The sequence below is a fragment of the Acomys minous genome, assembly GCF_964271855.1.
Source record: "Acomys minous genome assembly, chromosome: 5".
Classification (NCBI taxonomy): Eukaryota; Metazoa; Chordata; class Mammalia; order Rodentia; family Muridae; genus Acomys; species Acomys minous.
In genome coordinates this window covers 28,911,158-28,929,722 of record NC_140494.1, presented here as the reverse complement: position 1 = coordinate 28,929,722, position 18,565 = coordinate 28,911,158, and the positions used below count along the sequence as shown (strand labels likewise).

The 18,565-nt window shown below is 43.9% G+C and overlaps 1 protein-coding gene and 1 long non-coding RNA gene across 3 annotated transcripts in view; one reads left to right on the top strand and one right to left on the bottom strand.

Annotated features, from left to right (window-relative positions):
• Positions 1 to 18,565, bottom strand: part of CCNY (cyclin Y) — a 115,580-nt gene that overhangs the window by 80,389 nt on the left and 16,626 nt on the right. The window lies entirely within an intron of this gene.
• Positions 355 to 18,374, top strand: LOC311597043. Its single transcript, XR_014779069.1, has 3 exons — positions 355 to 15,630; positions 16,305 to 16,370; positions 17,476 to 18,374. It is a non-coding gene; the product is annotated as an uncharacterized lncRNA (long non-coding RNA).

The following is an 18,565-nucleotide window of genomic DNA, read 5'->3' as shown; positions in this document are numbered from 1 at the left end:
TCGGTTTACCAAGTAGCATTTTCTGAGGCGATTGTAACTGCAGTCGTATGTCTTGGCATATGTATAGAGAATAACACTGATCTTTTCTAGGCCATGTTTTTAATAGTCTGTAAAACTATAAAGTACCCCCATAAACCATCTTAGAAACTTGTTTATTAAAGAAAAGTTCTTAAAATAGAACTTAAGTATACCAATCTAGGCATGTGGCTTGTAATCCCAACTCTGAAAGCTGAAAAAAGCATCTTGAGTTGGAGGCCAGCCAATTTAAAAAAAAAAAAAAAAACTTGCTTAAAAAAGAAAAAAACAAACAACCCTGCCCCCCCCCCAAAAAAACAATCCTACAAAGATGTTTCTATAGGGAAGGGCACTTGAGTTAGATGCCTGGATCTCAAATGGAGGAATGATGAAAGCACAAGTGCTCCTCGGGCTTCCATGTGCATGCTGTAACATGTGTCCAGCCCTTATAAATAGCTTTAAAACTATAATAAATAAGCCAAAATATTTTTTGGTAATCTTCTGATCCCTCTGAACAAAGTAATTTCAAAATCATAGACATAACTATTGTGAAGACATTTAAATGCAAATCTTTAGAGACCCACACTTCTCTTCTTAATGTCCATACTTAAATCTACCTAGAATATTTAAGTAATAATTAAGTTATAAAACATTAAATAATAGTAAGCTCCAATTTCAGTCACTCTTCAACCCTCTTCTGCAGCTTACATCAAGATCCTAAGGCTGCACCTGAGCTCTCAGACTGTCCAACTGTACAGCTGACAGCCTTGAGCTGGTCCACCAGCTACCACTAGCCGGGAACTTTGCCTCCATTCTGGAACTCTCTTCTAAGGTCTAGACCAGGAACTCTGCTCAACATCCATTTGGAGATCTCACTCAAATAGGAGAGATCCTGCTCATCCAACTACATCTCCTCTGCCATTCACTGAAGTACATAAAACTCCTCTCTCTGCCACTGTCACTGCACACAACACAGCTCTACGGCAGCACTGCCACTCGACCCTCTCTCAAACACAATCCCTTCTCTTTATTCCCATTATTGCATGCTTGCTACAAGCCTCCCACCAAGAGCTGCTATTAAGCCTTTCTAAGGATTGCAATCCAAGGCAGAGTTTATTATAGGGTTCGTTCCTCCCCACAGTTTATAGCAGTAAAACTCAGAAGAGGGACCCTCTGAGGCTTGATTCAGCCTGTTCTAACAAGATTTCTGAGATACATCTGCATGTGTAGCTCCAGACTGCAACAAATTTTCCTTTTATCTGTATGTAATACAAACCTGTATTTGTAAATATGCATTCTAATGAGCATGAGTCTAACATGTACTATCCCATCTATCCATCCATCCATCCACCCACACACACACAGAATATACCCATTAAAATTTGTGGCCACACTTTGTGCCTGCATCATACTAAAGGTTTTACATACATTATTTTGTTTCAGACCTAAGATGGGTTATTAGAGAAATTCTACCATAGACTGATTTTTCTGTGTGGTACAAGCACCTGTGTGTGCAAGTGTGATAACCTGTGCAACAGAGGTGGAGGCTAGGGCAGAATACCTAGTATCTTTATGACTTCCCACACTGTACTGCCTTGAGGTAGAGTTCCTCAGTGAATCAGAAGGAGCTGTCTTCCTTACAGGTTTCCTGCCTACATTCTCCAGTGATTTTTGATGTGCCTGCTGAGGATTTGAACTGAACTCTTGTAGAACAAACTCTTTCACACACTGAGCCATCTCTTCAAACCCTGCATCTGTTTCAAGTGGGCTATTGAGGGCTACCACAAATATGTAACCTGCCCAAAGTGGCAAGTTAGCACTCAAGCTTGCTAAGTCACCAAGTCACATGGGACTTAAAAGTTTAAGCATTCCCAGAACTGGAAGGCTCAGTTATGACAGCCATCCAGGAGATATATAGAGAAACTGCTTGTCATACTACTGGGAAAAACCAACATGCCAAAGTCTCTCACAGTTCTTTACCGTAGCACTTTGCTGCCTCAGTCTACTTGTGTCCTACTTGTCACAAGCATTTCAATCAGAGCCCTTGGGGCAACGAGTGCTACAACTGAATTGGATAATTTCATGGTAGGATCTGCTGTACTTAATTACCAACTGAAAGTTGCCAAATAGTAAAATAATGTTACTTTAGCTTGGCCAAAACACAAATATAGTTTTGAAGTGCACGCTAGTGTGTTACACATGGTTTCTATGACTGGTTCCATCTGTAGAGATCAAGACAGGACACCCCACAGGCACAGGACTTCTCATTCCTGTGCAATCTAATACTGAATGAGCTCATGTGTAAAAGGGTGGTTGCCTCCTGTGTACAGGTGAACTCAGAACACTGTACCAGAAAGGAAGGATTCACAGAAGAAACTGGGCCTTGTGTTAGCACTGCAAATTACAGCAATTCCTCAAATGAACACTGATACCGGGCTGTTCTGGTTCTTGATCCCCCTTCCCAAAGTGTAAGAGCTCTTCATAACCAACCTGCTGCCAGCTGGGAAAAGCAAGTCCGAAGAGGGTCCCACCTGGCCTCTGAACACAAAGAAGGCTGTCTATGGAGGAAAGGCTGTATGGCTATGTCTATACAGAGAAGGGTATGTGACTGTGCAAACGGGTCTGCGTACATGAAAATAGGTAAGTATGCGTCAAGATGCTAAAAAAAGAGGAGCCAGAGCCTCTTGTGAACAAAGGCCAGACAGCACCAAGACAAAGGGGTTCTTGGTGTCAGCTAGGTGTCCCTAAGGCCCATTCTGAAACACCTTCACAGCATAAAAATGAAGAGTCCCCCATAGCCTCCCAGGAACCTATCCTGCCACAGATCTCCAGCTTGTCACAGAGATGCCACCGCCCACGAGTTCTCCGCTCTCTGCGAGCCACTGTCCTCCCACTCCTGCTCGCTCTCCCCAGGTCTCATCTCCACCCTCATTCCTCTCCGAGCTCCCTCTCCCACCCTGTTACCTGTCTTCAAATACTTCCACTCTATTCTATTTCCCCTTCTGAGTGAGATTCAAGCATCCTCCCTGAACTCTAGCTGAGACTCCTAGTAGCAGGGATCAGGAAGGCTGAGGAGACCACCCAGAATGCCTAGTGAAGAGAGGGGTAGTGTTCCATAGTGTATATGTACCACAGTTTCTTTATCCATTCTTCTACTGAGGGACACTTAGGCTGTTTCCATGTTCTGGCTATTATGAATAAGGCTGCTATGAACATGGTTGAGCATATGTCCCTGTTGTGTGTTAGAGCATTTTCTGGGTATGCCAAGGAGTGAAATAGCAGGGTCTTGGGGAAGCCCTATTCCCATTTTTCTGAGATAGCGCCAGATAGATTTCCAAAGTGGTTGTACTAGTTTGCATTCCCACCAGCAATGAAGGAGTGTTCCTCTCTCCCCACATCCTCGCCAGCATGTGGTGTCGCTTGAATTTTTGATTTAGCCATTCTGATGGAATACTACTCAGCTATTAAAAACAAGGAATTCCCAAAACTTGTGGACAAGCGGATTGAACTAGAAATGATCATAATGAGTGAGTTAAGCCAGAAGCAGAAAGACTCAAATGGTATATACTCACTTATACCTGGACACTAACCCAAGGGGCACATCCATGAAAGTCTTCACTTACCAGGAAAGTGGGACAGAGGGGAGGACATCCTGTTGGGACTTTAGGTGAGAGAAGCATGGGAGAATAGGGAAATAGAAGGATCCAGAGGGTCCTAGAAACCTACAAGAACATTATGATGGGCAGATTTGGGCCCAGGGATCCTGCTCAAACTAAGGCACCAGCCAAGGATAATACGTGCAGTAAACGTCAAACCCCTGCCCAGATCTAGCCAATGGACAGGACATTCTCCACAGTTGAGTAGAGAGTGGGGACTGACTTTCACACGAACTCTGGTGACCCGTATTTGACCACGTCCCCTGGAACGGGAGGGAGGCCTAGTGGCACTCAGAGGAAGGATAGCAGGCTCCCAAAAAGAGACTTGATACCCTATGAGCATATACAGGGGGAGGAGGTCCCCCTCAGTCACAGTCATAGGGGAGGTGAGTAAGGGGAAAATGGGAGGGAGGAATGGAAGGGTACAAAGGATAGGATAACAATTGAGATGTAATATGAATAAATTAAAAAAATATTTTTAAAAAGAAAAAGAAAAGAGGGGAACACCAAGCCACCTACAAGAACTTCTTCACAAAATTTACCCTGCCCTCAAGATGTGCAAGGATAAAAATAGAGCATAGATTGAGGGAATGTCCAACCACTGCCTGGCCCAATCTGAGACCCAAGGCTAACTGTTGTCAGCCAGCAACTTAGTCCTTACAGCAGAGCTACTCCCATTGTGTGCGTGTCTGTGTGCGTGTGCGTGTGCGTGTGTGTGTGTGTGTGTGTGTGTGTGTGTGTACACTTTCATCAGTCAGATGATACCCAACCCTGTTAATATTTCCAATAAACTTCCTAATTTTCTCTAAGCTCTATGATCCCTAAGCCCAGTACTGCTAGACACCAGCAGACTCTTCAGATCAACAAAGCTATGTCACCTGGACTTCGGAGGAACGTAAACTTGTGCCTCAGAAAAAGAGTCTAGTGATTCTGCCAGAGCCCCAGATGGAGAGGCAGATCAGAATAGTTTGCAGCTATCCTTTCTGCCAATCCTCTCAAAACTGAGTGTAAGTACCTATTACAACTTCTTCCACAGACACGACAGCAGCTTTCAGGAAGTCCAAGTTCCTGAACCCTCATGCGCTGAGGCTTACACAGAGGCAGTCTACAAGGCTCCCAGATTTGTCTTCTCTTGCCTTCTGGCATTTCTTCCCCCTCTGTAATGGTTTGAATATAAACTGACCCCCATAGACTCATGCATTTCAAGACTATCTCTGGCTGGCAGCACTGTTTTAGGAACTATTTAGACAAGAAGCCTGGCTGGCGGGCACTGGGACACAGAGAACTGAGCTAGAGATCACTAGCATGTGGTTGTGGACTGGGCTCTCTGTGTACTGCCTGCCAAACTAACCGCCTTCTAGCTCCTACTGCCATAGCTGCAAGCACTTCCAGACACCAGGCTTTCTCTCACAACCATGTCTTTCCCACCATATTATCTATAACCTCTCAAACTGAGCCAAAATAAATCATTTTTTCCAGTAACAAATACACTATTGCTGACAATTTCTCAGTTTGTCTGCAATGTTTCTGTGATCACATGTCTTCTTCCTTCTCTTAGCATCTGAGACAGAAGGAACTATAAGAGCAGCTTTCCCCCTATCTGGGTTCCAGCTGGTATGCAAACTGAGGAAGGTGCAGAAGGGTCTGCCAGACAGCTTAGTGGCTGTGCACCTGTGCATGGCTTGGTGCTGGCCTCTTCTCCAGCCAATGGTTCTCATGTACCTCTCCAGCTCCCTCCTCCTAAAGGACAGGAAAGGGAGCAGATTCCTTCCTTTGCTGGTCTGTGCAATTTGCAATGCTTAAAAGTCACAGACTCACACACGTAGACAAAATAGTACATTCTTTTACCTTCTAATTTATTGTGATCTCTTCAACCTTTTTTCTGTATTTCCTCTTTTTTAACTTAAGAATCATTCATATGAAATATCAGTTAAAATTCAGGAATTAAAAAAACTGTAATTACATTTTTCTGTTCCTCAGCCTCTCATTATTCCACTGAAACCTTTTCTTTGTTTACAGTTGTTCTTCCAGCTGTAGTCCTGTAGTCCCTTCACACTGACTCAAGACTACCTGTCTTTAGCCTGGCACCTCGTATGTGGCTGCTTGTTCATACAAGCAGACAAAAGCTGTGGTGTCACCAGGGTGGCAACGATAGGGTGCCTGCACCCCCAAATCAGCACAGGAGATAAAAAGCACCCTGAGTGCCTTCACACCTGCCTCTAGCAACCTGGGGCTATGAGCCTCAGATCAGGGGCCAGGTACTAAGCTGGCAAAAAGTGCTCCAGAACTCAAACGGGAGTGGGCCTGTCAAGCTGCCAGCACAACTCCCCCATGGGTGTTTTTACTCAGATGAGTATGGAAGTTATGACATCTGCTAGCAGTACCTAGCCTTCAAGTGTGTTCTTTTACCTAACAAGAAGCTTTACACTCAGGAAATTTGACTTGTGTATTCACCTCAGAGTCTGGGTCAAGGTAAAAAAAATAATAATAATTGATTTTGTTTTATTCAAAAGCGGGAGAGGTGTGTATGCCTTTAATCCTGTGAGCACCTGGGAGGCAGACACAGAGTCAGAAGGCATCTCGGTCTATATAATGAGCTGCAGGTGAGTCAGGGCTATGCTGTGAGAACACTGTTATCAAAACATATGGAGAGAAGGGACTAGAATTAGCTTCTGCCTGTTCCATCATCTACATTCTTCAGCAGAGCTCTAAGGGTTTTAATTCTCTACTGAAGGAAACAAATCTGCCTCAACTTTGCCTTAGTTACTTTTCTGTTGCCGCAAAGAGACACCATGACTAAGGTAACTTAGAAAAGAAAGTATTTAATTGGGCTCTTGTTTCCAGTTTCACAGGGTGAGCCCATGACCATCATGGCAGGGAGGACGGCAACAGGTAGACAGGGATGATGCTGTGGCCCGCAGATGAGAGCTGATGTCTGATCCACAAACCATAAATGGGGAGGGACCTGGTACAAAACTCTTTCCCAGTGAAACACATCCCCAAACAAGGCCTCATCTCCTAATGCTTCCCAAAAGGATTTCACCAGCTAGGGACCAAGCATTTAAATCTATGAGCTATGCAGGCCATTCTCCTTTAAGCCACCACAATTAATTCCCTGGTCCCCACAGGCATGTAGCTAACAAAACACAAGATGCATTCAGCCCAACTTCAAAAGCCTCCCATAGGCCCTCAGTCTCAATACTGTTTAATGTCCAAAGTCCAAAGTTTCTTCTGAGAGTGAAGACAATCTCTTGATTATATTTCCCAGTAAAATCAAAAAGTAAATTACAAATTTCTGACATACAATAGCACAAAATATACATTACCATTACTATTCCAAAAGGGAGGAAGCAGGACATAGTGTGAAAATACTTAATCAAAGCAAGAACCAAAACTCAGCAGCGCAAACTCCAAATCTTGTTAACTCTATGTCTAAGGTCAAAGGGCTTGCTTAGATGGCCCTTTGGAGCTCTCACTCCTTCCAGCTTTGCTGACTGTAACAAATCTCTATCTCTTGGGCTGGTTCCTCGATTGAATGCAGCTCTCCTCAACTCTGACATCTCCAGCACCCTGGGGCCTGCAATACATTTCAGGCTTTACTTTCCCATCTTCATACAATGGCCTCTGGCATCTCTTGCCACAAACCTGGCCTTAGTGGCCTTCATTAACCACAGAGAGGACTCTGGAACCCCTTAATTCCTGTATCTTTACTGACTCTATATCCAGAAGGGATACAGCAGCTTCTGCCAATTTCTGCTTGCTTGGGCTAGAACCTGGGACCCCTCCTCTTTGCATAGGCTTTCAAGTGTTAATGATTTTCTTTGCTGAATAAGCTTTCCTTAACTTCAGAAGATTACTTAGGCATTTCCTTTTCACAAGTTGGAAGCTTAGCTGAATGGGTACTTTCCCTGGGAGTACCACTTCCTGTATTCCATTTCCAATCAGGCTTTTCTTTAAAATTCACATCTCCATGCATAAGAACTGGCCCCCAAAATTAAATTTCATGGGGACCTTTTTCTTCTCTAACACTTCATTGTGGTTTTGGCTTTTTGCTTGTTTTTGCCGTTCTTGCTCTTTTTCACTGAGTAAGAGTGATCACCAATAACAATACAACAGAATCAACAGTAGGCTATCTTCAAAACTCTTTCACTTAACGACATTAGACCAAAACTCTTAACTTTAACCTAAGGCAAATTCTTAGGACAAGGGCAAAAAGCAGCATACGCTTTGCTAAAATATCACCAAAATGACCTTTAGTCAAGTTGCTAATATTGCTCCCCTTGGAAACTTCTTGAGTCAGGGCTCTACAATTCGCACTGCTTTCAACAAATACTTCCAAGCTCCTACTAGGATGGCCCATTGAGCCTCACTTTCAGCATTCATTCAACCACTTTCCTAATCCAAACTCACAGCATTTTGCATGATTTCCTCAAAGAGAATGGTCAGGCCTGTCATAGCAATATTCCACTCCTGGTACCAACTCCTGTCTTACTTTTCTTTTGCTATGAAGAGACACCATGACCAGGCACCTTATAAAACAAAGCATTTAACTGGGTGCTTGCTACACAATTTCAATGGGTGAGTCCATGACATGGAAGGGGAAAATGGCAGCAGGCAAGCAGGCACATAACTACAGCAACAACTAATAGCTTACATCTGGTAAAGTGGTGGAGGGGGGTAATGGGGGAAGGGAGGGAATTGGAGGGAGAGGGGGAGAGGGAGGGAGAGGGGGGGAGGAATGAGAGGACGGTGGGCTTTTGCAACTCCAAAGCCCAATCCCAGTAGCATACCTCCTCCAACAAGGCCTCATCCACTAATCCTTTCCAAAGCCGGTTCACCAACTAAAGACCAAGCAATAAAATGCATGAACTGTAAGGGCCATCCTCATATAGCTCAGAATTGGCCTCAAATTCATGGGTACCCTCTTGCTTCAGGTTCCCAAATGATAAGACTGAAAACTTCCCAGGGGGATAAATCCTACTTTATAATGCAATGAAATATCCACAGAGCTGACTATCTCAGTAGCACTTCAAGGATTATGGAGAGGTTGCTATAAAGGTGCAGGTGCAGAGCCTAATTACAACATTAATGTACTAACTTCACAGCCCATTAGCCTCTACCAATCAAAAGGATAGGGATGTATTTAGACAGCATCTAAGGCTACAACAAAGATGTCCAGACTTTAGTTGATCTTACCTCCTGCTACTATTAGAAATCAGGCATCTGCACACGTGCCCCAGGGACCCAGGGACATCAGTATATGTCATCACTAGCTGCCAAGATGGGACACATTCCCTCTGTAGCCACAAGTCACATTATCTTCCGCCTGCATATGCATCCCTTTATAAAAGGCCAGTCCCTCCTTTCTTCTTCCCTCACCCTTGCCCAGAGGCAGCCTCTGTATACCCTCTCCCAAATAAACCTCCCTGTAGGCATAAGGTTATTTTGTAGCTTAAATTCTGATTTCTTTTCTAAATGCTGTGTAAACTCTGCTCCCCAATTGTTCCCCTGTTATGTCAATAAAGCAAATTACAGCCAATCGGTAAGCAGGGGAGAGGATAGGGCTGGACTTCTGCGGGGGGGGGGGGGGGCGCAGGAGAGGAAACAGGATTGCAGCCATGGGTAGAGATCCAAAGAAGATAGGAGGAAGAAGCTGGAGCCAAGGAATGCTACAAAGTGCAGGCATAGCTGGGATATTTGCTGGGAGTAAGGCAAAGTAGCATAGAGGTTAAGAACAGACTTAAACTGCTCAGATTGTGTTGTGAAGCTTTGTATTATAAAGGAGTCTCAACTGTTTGTGTGATGCCCGGGTTAAAAAATAAGGATACACTGTTTTGCAAAAATAACTTCAACACCTCCCACATAAGATTTGTTGCATCCTGCCAGGTTTGGTGGCACATGCCTTTAATCCCAGCACTCGGGAGACAGAGGCAGGTGGATCGCTGTGAGTTCGAGGCCAGGACAGCCAAGGCTAACATGGAGACCTTGTCTTGGGGGGATGGAGGAGGGGGAGGGGGGTTGCATCCATAGATTGTAACATTTGGCGCCATCACTTGGTAAGACTCTCCTGGTGTTTGTGCTCCCTGTCAAGGGTCAAAGCCACACACCAGGACCCTCTTTCCAGTCCACCCACAACAGGCTCACTTTCTGGCCAATAGACACTGAGTGCTCCATCTAATGCCAATGAGACTGTTAAGTTCCCCCATCCTGGTCAGAGTAAACATTTCCCTGGATGTGAGGAACTGACCTTGTCTGGCACCCCTCTGGTACTCTTGGAGATGAAGGTACCCCTAGCCATGGTCTTGAAGGCCACATTTGATCCTCTTTGCCAACCCACACTGTTGACTTTGAGGCTTCCTTTTTCTACCAACACAATCCCCTCTCTCCCTGTCTCCCTCTTCCCCCTCACAAATCCTAGTACTAGGTGGACCATGTCTATTTGGGCTTTTAGCTCTGGTCCCAATGCAATGCTGTGACAACTCACTGATGAGGTTGTACCATCTCATTCCAGTCCTCCCTGTGTTCTCGGGATGCACTGGGCTCAGGCCTGATCCTCACTCATGGGAACCGTGTCTTCTACCACACTTCCAAGCTCCCAGCTGGGATGCCTCTTGGAGAACCCCGGACTCCTACACCTAGTGCCTGACGTAAGGGCTTCTAAACTTAGACACCTTTGGAGCCAAACTTTGTTCCAATACCTCTTAGACAATGACTCCAAATGGCCTCCTAACATCACCTTAGATCGATATTATACAGGACCTTTAAAACTACTACCAGCGATCCAGTAAATGGCAGGAGGTCCCCAGTGTACAAGCTTTCTCTATCTTCACCCCAAATCTTCCTACTGTTCTTCTGTCCCCCTACTCAGCTCCTTCTAGCTATGAAGTCTCACCCAGAAGAAACCTCCACTACCCTTGATCCTACTACAAACGTCCTCCTTACCAGCCTCAGCCCACAGCGCCCTCACCTCTGGCTTCTCCATCTCCTGGAACAGCTCACTCTTACTAGCTCTACTCTGGCACCTATTTTCACCCCACCAGTGTCCTCTGACTACTTGCTCCACTCTGCAGTGGAACCCACTCCATCTCTCCCACCCAGCCTGAACCAGTCTCAGTTCTTTTGCAGGTTGCCTGGTCAAGATACATGGCCCCTTTTCATTAAGTGAACTCTCTCAAATAGGAAAAAACAAAAACATAACTGGAGCCCTATACCTCCCGCTGGGCATGTGCTATATCCCCTTATAAAAGGCCAGTCCCTCCTTCCTTTTGCTCTCTTCTTCCCTCCACCCGAGCCCAGAGACAGTCGCTATATACCTTCTCCATAATAAACCTCCCATGTGAGATCTGTTGCATAGCATAATTTTATGGCATCATTGCTATCTAGATCATAACAGTTACCATCAACATATTTAAATATGCCTTGATTTACAACTTCCTCTCTTTTGCTACAGTAAAATCTCATCAAACCACATTGGAACATGGAAACCAAAGTAACTTGAATGGTTTTAGTCTGGTGATACTCAGGTCAGACTTCCAAACTGCAGTAGAGATAACACATTTGTTTTGTGTTGGACTACAAAGAACACAGTAATATAAAATCAACTTGCAGCCCTTTCCCTGGCCAAAGCTATTTACAGCAAGCATCTTCCCAGAAGAGATCAAAGGCATCAAACAGCTGATACAGATATACGCATCCCCTAGTTAGTTAGTGTCCCCCAATAGGAAAACCCACAGCCTAGGCTCCACAGAACTTCTGGCTCCAGAAAGCATGATTAACTCACAGCTGCCAGTCTACACTCTAAAATTTCAGAGGACCATTAAAAAGCACATGGGCTGTGTGGCCCTGGACAACAGCCAGGTCTTATTTACTGGCTTAAGATGACTCAGGTCCACAACCTTGGCAGGATTGAAGACAAGGGATGGAAGAGTCACACCTGATCTGTCTTGTTTCCAGAAAGCTCTAATTGGGCATAGAATTCTACAGCTGCATCCAAATGCTATCATGCATCTAAGGCTTTAATTGTTACCTTGGGGATCCTAGCAGTCAGTACACTCTGAATATAGAATTCAGTTTTATCTTACTTTTAACCACAATAAGTTTTAAGCAATGGGTAAATGTATGTACAGAACTGTTTTTAGGAACATGTGAACATTTACCTGCTCCTAGACACAGACTGTTCTTGTTTTCTTTCTGGATTCACTCCAGCTTGAAAGTATCACAATTACCACTGTAAAAAACTATTCTGTTGTCATTTGTCCCAACCACATCTGTATGAAACAGAACCAGGAACAGAGTCCTATTACTCTGGCTCCTCTGGTCCCTGTCTCCACACCACCCATCCTACTAATGCCTTCTTGTGATGAGGGTTCAGTGTGTTGGAAACAAGTCTGCACTTCCATTTTCATTGAGGCCTTATTCACAACAGCCAAGATGTGAAATCAACCTAGCTGTCTATCACACCACTCCCCAGCAGCAAAAGCTCCCTAACTGAATAACATGGCAAAGACAAACAAGAAGGGTGTTGAGAACTCAGAGCTGCCAAGCCTAGCATGATGGTGGACCACATGTGTAATCCCAGCTACTCTCTTGAGCCCTCCAAGTGGATTAGCAGCATGTTCCGGCCAGACTGAAGGGCCTCCTTCATTCAGTTGTGTTAGACAAACAACAAAAATACTATATCTAAATACACAGCAACCCTCTCTAACTTGGCAGTTCTAATCTTAAACGTTTTCGTAAACAACAAAGATGTAGCACCCAAGTATATGTACACAATCAATCAATTTTGACTTCAAATCACATCCCATTTACCTAACAGTACATTTCAAATGACAATTTTAATGTCTACAAAGACAACAGGAAAACAAAAGTCACACGCAGTTAAGTAACTGTGTAGCAGCAGGCAGTCCTGAAGTGGCAACACAGCTCTGTAGTTTTTATTTTTAATGATCAGCATTGCTTCACTTGGTAGCAAACCACAAAATATCTATATGGATTTGACAAAATATAGACTCTATGAATCTAAGTTTTGACTATATGTTAAAGCTTCACATAAAATAAGGCAAGTATTTTTTAAAATATGAAATGCAAAAGTCTGGATATAACTCACATCTAGAATCCCAGTAGCTAGAAGACTGAGGTAAGCTTGAAATACATAGTTATTTTCAAGTAAACCTAGGACAGAGTTTGTTCTTTCAAAATAAGAAAAGGAAAACGAAAAAGGGGAAAGAAAGTCTTCCGGTCGTGGACATTTAAGTGCAAAACGCTGCAATCGTTCTCATCTGACTGACAGTGAAGTTCATTATTCTCCTTGGTGCTCAACTTCTAACGCCCTCCAGAAACAATCTATGTACTTCATAAAATTCACCTGCTCAGTGGCACTGCCTGGTACACTTGACACAGTGCTGACTGTTAGGAAGAAAGCCCACTGATAGAGTTCTCTCACTTGCAGTTGATTTTCCACCTTGAAAAGTCCTAATGTCCAGAGTTCAACAATGATGCAAATTCATTTGCTTAAGCCTACAGATAATCAGACACCCCCTGAGTAGCTTAAAAAGCACGCTCAAGGAGGTCTGAAACTAAAACAAGCACTGAGTCCGGGTCATATTTCAAGTCCTAACACAGGAACATTCCCCAGAAAAGATTTATACTACCTTTACTCTGACAAAATCCTCAGCTGGCGTGCTTATGTGAACTGGTTATCTCCTTCCACTGTGTGGGTCTCTAACTTCTCACTGGCCCAAAATCTAAGTTGTTTGTCTGTTTAGAATTATTTATTTATTTTAATGTGTATGGCTGTCTTTCCTGAATGTATGTATGTGCACCATATGTGTGCCCAGTATCAAGAGGTCAGAAGGAGGAATTGGATCCCCTGAACCTGGATTGTGGATAGTTGTGGGTCGTCATGTGGTGTGGATGCTGGGAACTGATCCCAGGTCCTCCGTATGAGCAAACAAGTGCTCTTAGCCACTGAGTTATCTATCTCTCTAGCCTCAAACCTCAGTGTTTAAAAGAAGACGGTTTATTTAAACTGCAATAATTTAAGAGTTACAAGGCCTAGTTTAGTAACAACTCAAAACTTTTGAGATAACACTGAAACTGTAGTTAGAAAAAATAAAATACTAAATCGCATTTCATGGGCAGCATTTGAAAACCAAAATACATGTTTCTCTTTCTCTCTCCCCTTCTCACAAAACAACAAAAAATATCCCTGAGAACATATTTTACAGAACTGAAATGCCTGACAGCCATAATACTATACATTATGTGATTAAAGCTAGCTACCCAGTCTGACACTACAGCTGGGGCACACACCTGTGATTCCAGCATTTGCAAGCTGCAGGTAGAAAGACTTCAATTTTGAAGACAGTACTTTGTCAGGTGGTAACGGTGGTAGAGCTGTGATCTAAGCACTCAACATACTTTATAAGTGTGTCATTTCTTAGTAAGTTGTCTGAACTTTGAGTATCCTAATGGTGTACCTGTAGTCTACATGAAAGGGTTTTTTTTTTGCGGGGGGGGGGGGGGTTGTTTGGTTGATTGGTTGGTTGGTTTTGGTTTTTCGAGACAGGGTTTCTCTGTGTAGCCTTGGTTGTCCTGGACTCGCTTTGTAGACCAGTGCGGCCTCGAACTCACAGCAATCCACCTGCCTCTGCCTCCCAAGTGCTGGGATTAAAGGCGTTTTAAATTAAATATAACATAATTAGTTTATTCACTTGTTTTTGAGACATGCTCTCTCTATGCAGCCCTGACAGTTCTGGAACTCACGGTGTACATGAGGTCGCCATCAAACTCACAGAGATCCACCTGCTTATGTCTCCAGAGAGCCTGGATTAAAGGTCTGGTCATAACATTATTTTTAACTATTTCAAAAGCATCGCTCAAGGCTAGAGAACAAGGAACTGATGCATGTAATAATGACCTGTGTGACAGACTATATGCTCACTCAGTTCACTTGAAGATAGGAAAACAAAAAAGAAATTTCAGATAAATCAGAACACCTGGATTTCACTCTGCTCGCCTCTTCCATCACACAGATGATGGCTGAGGAATCATCAAAGGACCCTGAAGTGGTTGAAGCTCCTGTCCATACACACTCTCAAGTAAATACAGTTTAAATTCTACCATTTCTGAGAGCAATTTGGGAGGATCAATCGGGAGTTATTTTTGAATCACTAGAATAGAAAGAGAAAATTACCTTCAGAACACAAAGGCACTAAAATCAATTTTGGAAAGAGTATTCCTTGACAACAACTACGTGAATTTCCCAAACCCAGTTTTCACCTTCTCTCCCTGCTCAAAGCCTCCCTTCTTCTTCTTCCCTACTCCAGTTTCTCTCCACTAAAACAGCTTTGATTTGACCAATCACCAGGCTTCATAAGATTTTATGAACTCTGGATCCCTTTCTTTTCTTTCTTTCTTTCTTTTTTTTTTTTTTTTTTTTTTTTTTGGTTTTTCGACGCAGGGTTTCCTCTGTGTAGCCTCGAACTCAGAGATCCGCCTTCCCAAGTGCTGGCATTACAGGCGGACACCACTGTGTCTGGCTTGGATCCCCCCCTTTCTAACAACTTCAAGCACAAACTTACACTGCTGTTCCACAGTTTCAATGGTGATTTCTCACCTGATCAGTGCCAGTCAGATAAACCCTGGTCCTACTGACAGGCTTGGCACACTCTATGTCTGCGTGGACAACGCAAAGTTGTTTCTTGTAACTTTCGTTACCACCCACAGTGTGCTCAACTCCTGGGACTTCTTCATGGAAGCAGGGAAACTAGTCTCATTGCCATTTCCCTCCCAGCCAGTTCTCTCACATGTAACATAATAATCCTCCTGGGACCACTTTGATCAGGAAAGCCTGTTGTCCACAGCTGACAGTCCCTGCCTGTCATTCAGGCCTCTCTACCACACAGACTCACTGCCTGAAAGAAGCCCAAGAGTTCCTAGGACCAGTTTCCCAGTATTCGTGAGTAACCTGACCCTACTAACCATGACCTGTATAAGCCTTGCACCTTTCCACATCTAGACCCTTCCCACTCCCTCCCCTCCCCCACAGACATATCCTCTATGTTGTTCTGTCTCTCCCACGAAAGCACCCCCAGATCACTTGGGCTGGTAAGTCTCAGTTTTGTACCTTTGGCACTTTATCACCCGTTCTCTTTTGGGGGTTTATTTCAGCACCAACTTTTGCTCAACTAAGTATGTAGCACATGAAGCCTTAAATACAGACTAGAAGCATAAGTCACAGCTTGTATTTTCCTAGTAATGTCCACCTACCCTATCCCCATCCCTGTTTATCTTAAGACAGGACTGAAAGCTAAGAGTGGCTCTGTAGGTGGACTGGCCAAAACTGCTGGATCTTAGAAGGCTGCCACAGTGCCATCCAGATGACCTCTAAGTTTATAACTCCCCCTATAAGCTAAATAATACATTCCAACAACACAGCAGCTAGCAACTGCCATGACAATATGAAAGAATCATAAAAGAAACAAAAAGGGTGTCTCCCAATTCCAAAAAAAATCTGAGCATTTCCAAGTTACAGTAATATCCTCCCACTTCGTTGACTCTGTAACTATTACTTCCCAAGTCCCAAGGCGTTGCAAATTGAGTATGTATCTTATCTCCCACTTCTATTCTTAGCCAAGAAAAGCATCACTTCCTGCTCAGGAGCACTTGGTCTTGTTACTGGCTGCACAACTTTAACAGGTAAAATGGGGCAATATCCAAAATATATAAAGAATTCAAGAAATTAGACACCAACAAGCCAAATAACCACAAAGTGGAGTACAGAACTAAACAGAATTCTCAAAAGAGGAATCTCTGGTGGCCAAGAAACACTTAAAGAAATGCTCAATGTCATCAGTCATCAGGGAAATACAAATCAAAACAACTGTGAGATTCCATCTTATACCCTTCACGATGGCTATAATAAAAAACTCAAGCAACAGCACATGCTGGTGAGATGGGGAGAAAGGAGAACACTTCTCTACTCCTGGTGGGAGTGCAAAATTGTACAATCACTTTGGAAATCAATATGGCACTTTCTCAAAAACCTGGGAATAACTTTACCTCAAGACCTAGGTATACCACTCCTGGGCATATACCCAAAAGATACTCCATTATTCCACAAGGACACGCACTCAACTTTGTTCATAGCAGCTTTATTTGTAATAGCCAGAAACCAAGATATGCCTCAACTATAGAATGTATAAAGAACATGTGGTACACATGTGGAACACAATGGATACCACTGAGCTATTAAAAACAAGGACATCATGAAATTTGGAGCAAAATAGAAAAAAAAATCATCCTGTGTGAAGTAACCCAAAAAGATATGCATGATTTGTCCTCACTTACAACTGGGTATCAGCCATAAAGTACAGGGCTACCATTGTGCAATCCACAGTCCCATAGAAGCTAGTTACAATGGGAGCCCAAGTGACGATGCTTGACTCCCACTCATAAAGGGAAATAAAATAGGCATGAGAGGGAGAAGGACAGGGAACTGGGTAGGAAAGGAGATGGGGAGGGGAGCAGGGGCAGGGCAGGGATTTAGAAGTAAGGAGAGTGGAAGAGACAGAGCCTGGTGAGAGAACTGAAATTGAAGGTGGGAGGCATCTCTGGAATTTTTCAGAGACCTGGGATATGGGAGACCCAAAGGAGTCTATGGAAGTCACCCTACCTGAGACTCCTAGCAACGGGAGATACGGAGCCTGAAGTGGCCACCTCCTGTAGCCAAACAGAACTACCAGTGAAGGGATAAGGACACCAACTCATGCACAACACCTTTAACCCAACATCTGTCTTGCAGGAATAAAGATGGAACAAAGACTGAGGAAACTGCCAACCAAAGACTGGCCCTACCTGAGACCCAGCCCATTGGAGAGAACCATTTTCTGGCACTACTAATATTACTCTGCTATGCTTATAAACAGGAGCCTAGCATAACTCCTCTGGGAGGGTTCATCCAGCAGCTGATAGAAACAGATGCAGAGACCCACAGTCAAACATTAGACAGCTTGGGGGTCACATAGAAGAGTTGGGGGATGACTGAGGGAGGCGAGGAGGTCAAGGACTCCACAAGAAGACCTAAAGAGTCAAATAACCTCGGCCCACGGGGGCTCACAGAGACTGACCCACCAACCAAAGAGTATGAATGACCTGGCCCTAGGACCCCGGACATATGCTGCAGATGCGCAACCTGGTCTTCATGTGGATCCCCCAACAACTGGAATAGGGGCCCATTCTGACTCTGATGCCTCTCTTTGGATCCTCTTCCCCTAACTGGGCTGCTTGTCTGGCCTCAGTGGGAGAAGATGCAGAGTTCTGGAACAACTTAATGTGCCAGGGCAGGTTGATAGACATGAAGGACCTCTTCCTTCTCTGAGGAGGAGAGGGAAGAATGGGATGACTGGCAGGAGGGGTGCTGCAATTGGGATGTAAAATGAATACGTTATTAAAAAGTTATATAGTATACATATATATTTAAGAGAGAGAGAGTTTCTTTTCTAAGTTGCCTTGGCCATGGTGTCTGACTACAGTGATGGAAAGGTAACTAAGACAACATAATAAAACCATATCCAAGCCGGGCGTGGTGGCATGCGCCTTTAATCCCAGCCCTCGGGAGGCAGAGGCAGGCGGATCGCTGTGAGTTCGAGGCCAGCCTGGTCTACAAAGTGAGTCCAGGATGGCCAAGGCTACATAGAGAAACCCTGTCTCGAAAAAAACCAAAAAAATAAATAAATAAAAATAAAAAATAAAATCATATCCACATTGGGAGCATAACTGTTTGTCCAAAATGTAGTTTAAGAGGAATGCCACTTGACTAACTTCTCATCCTGTCCTGTTCCACACTACTAGCATCCCACTTGCATTAACCACTTTATCTACAGTGAGAATTC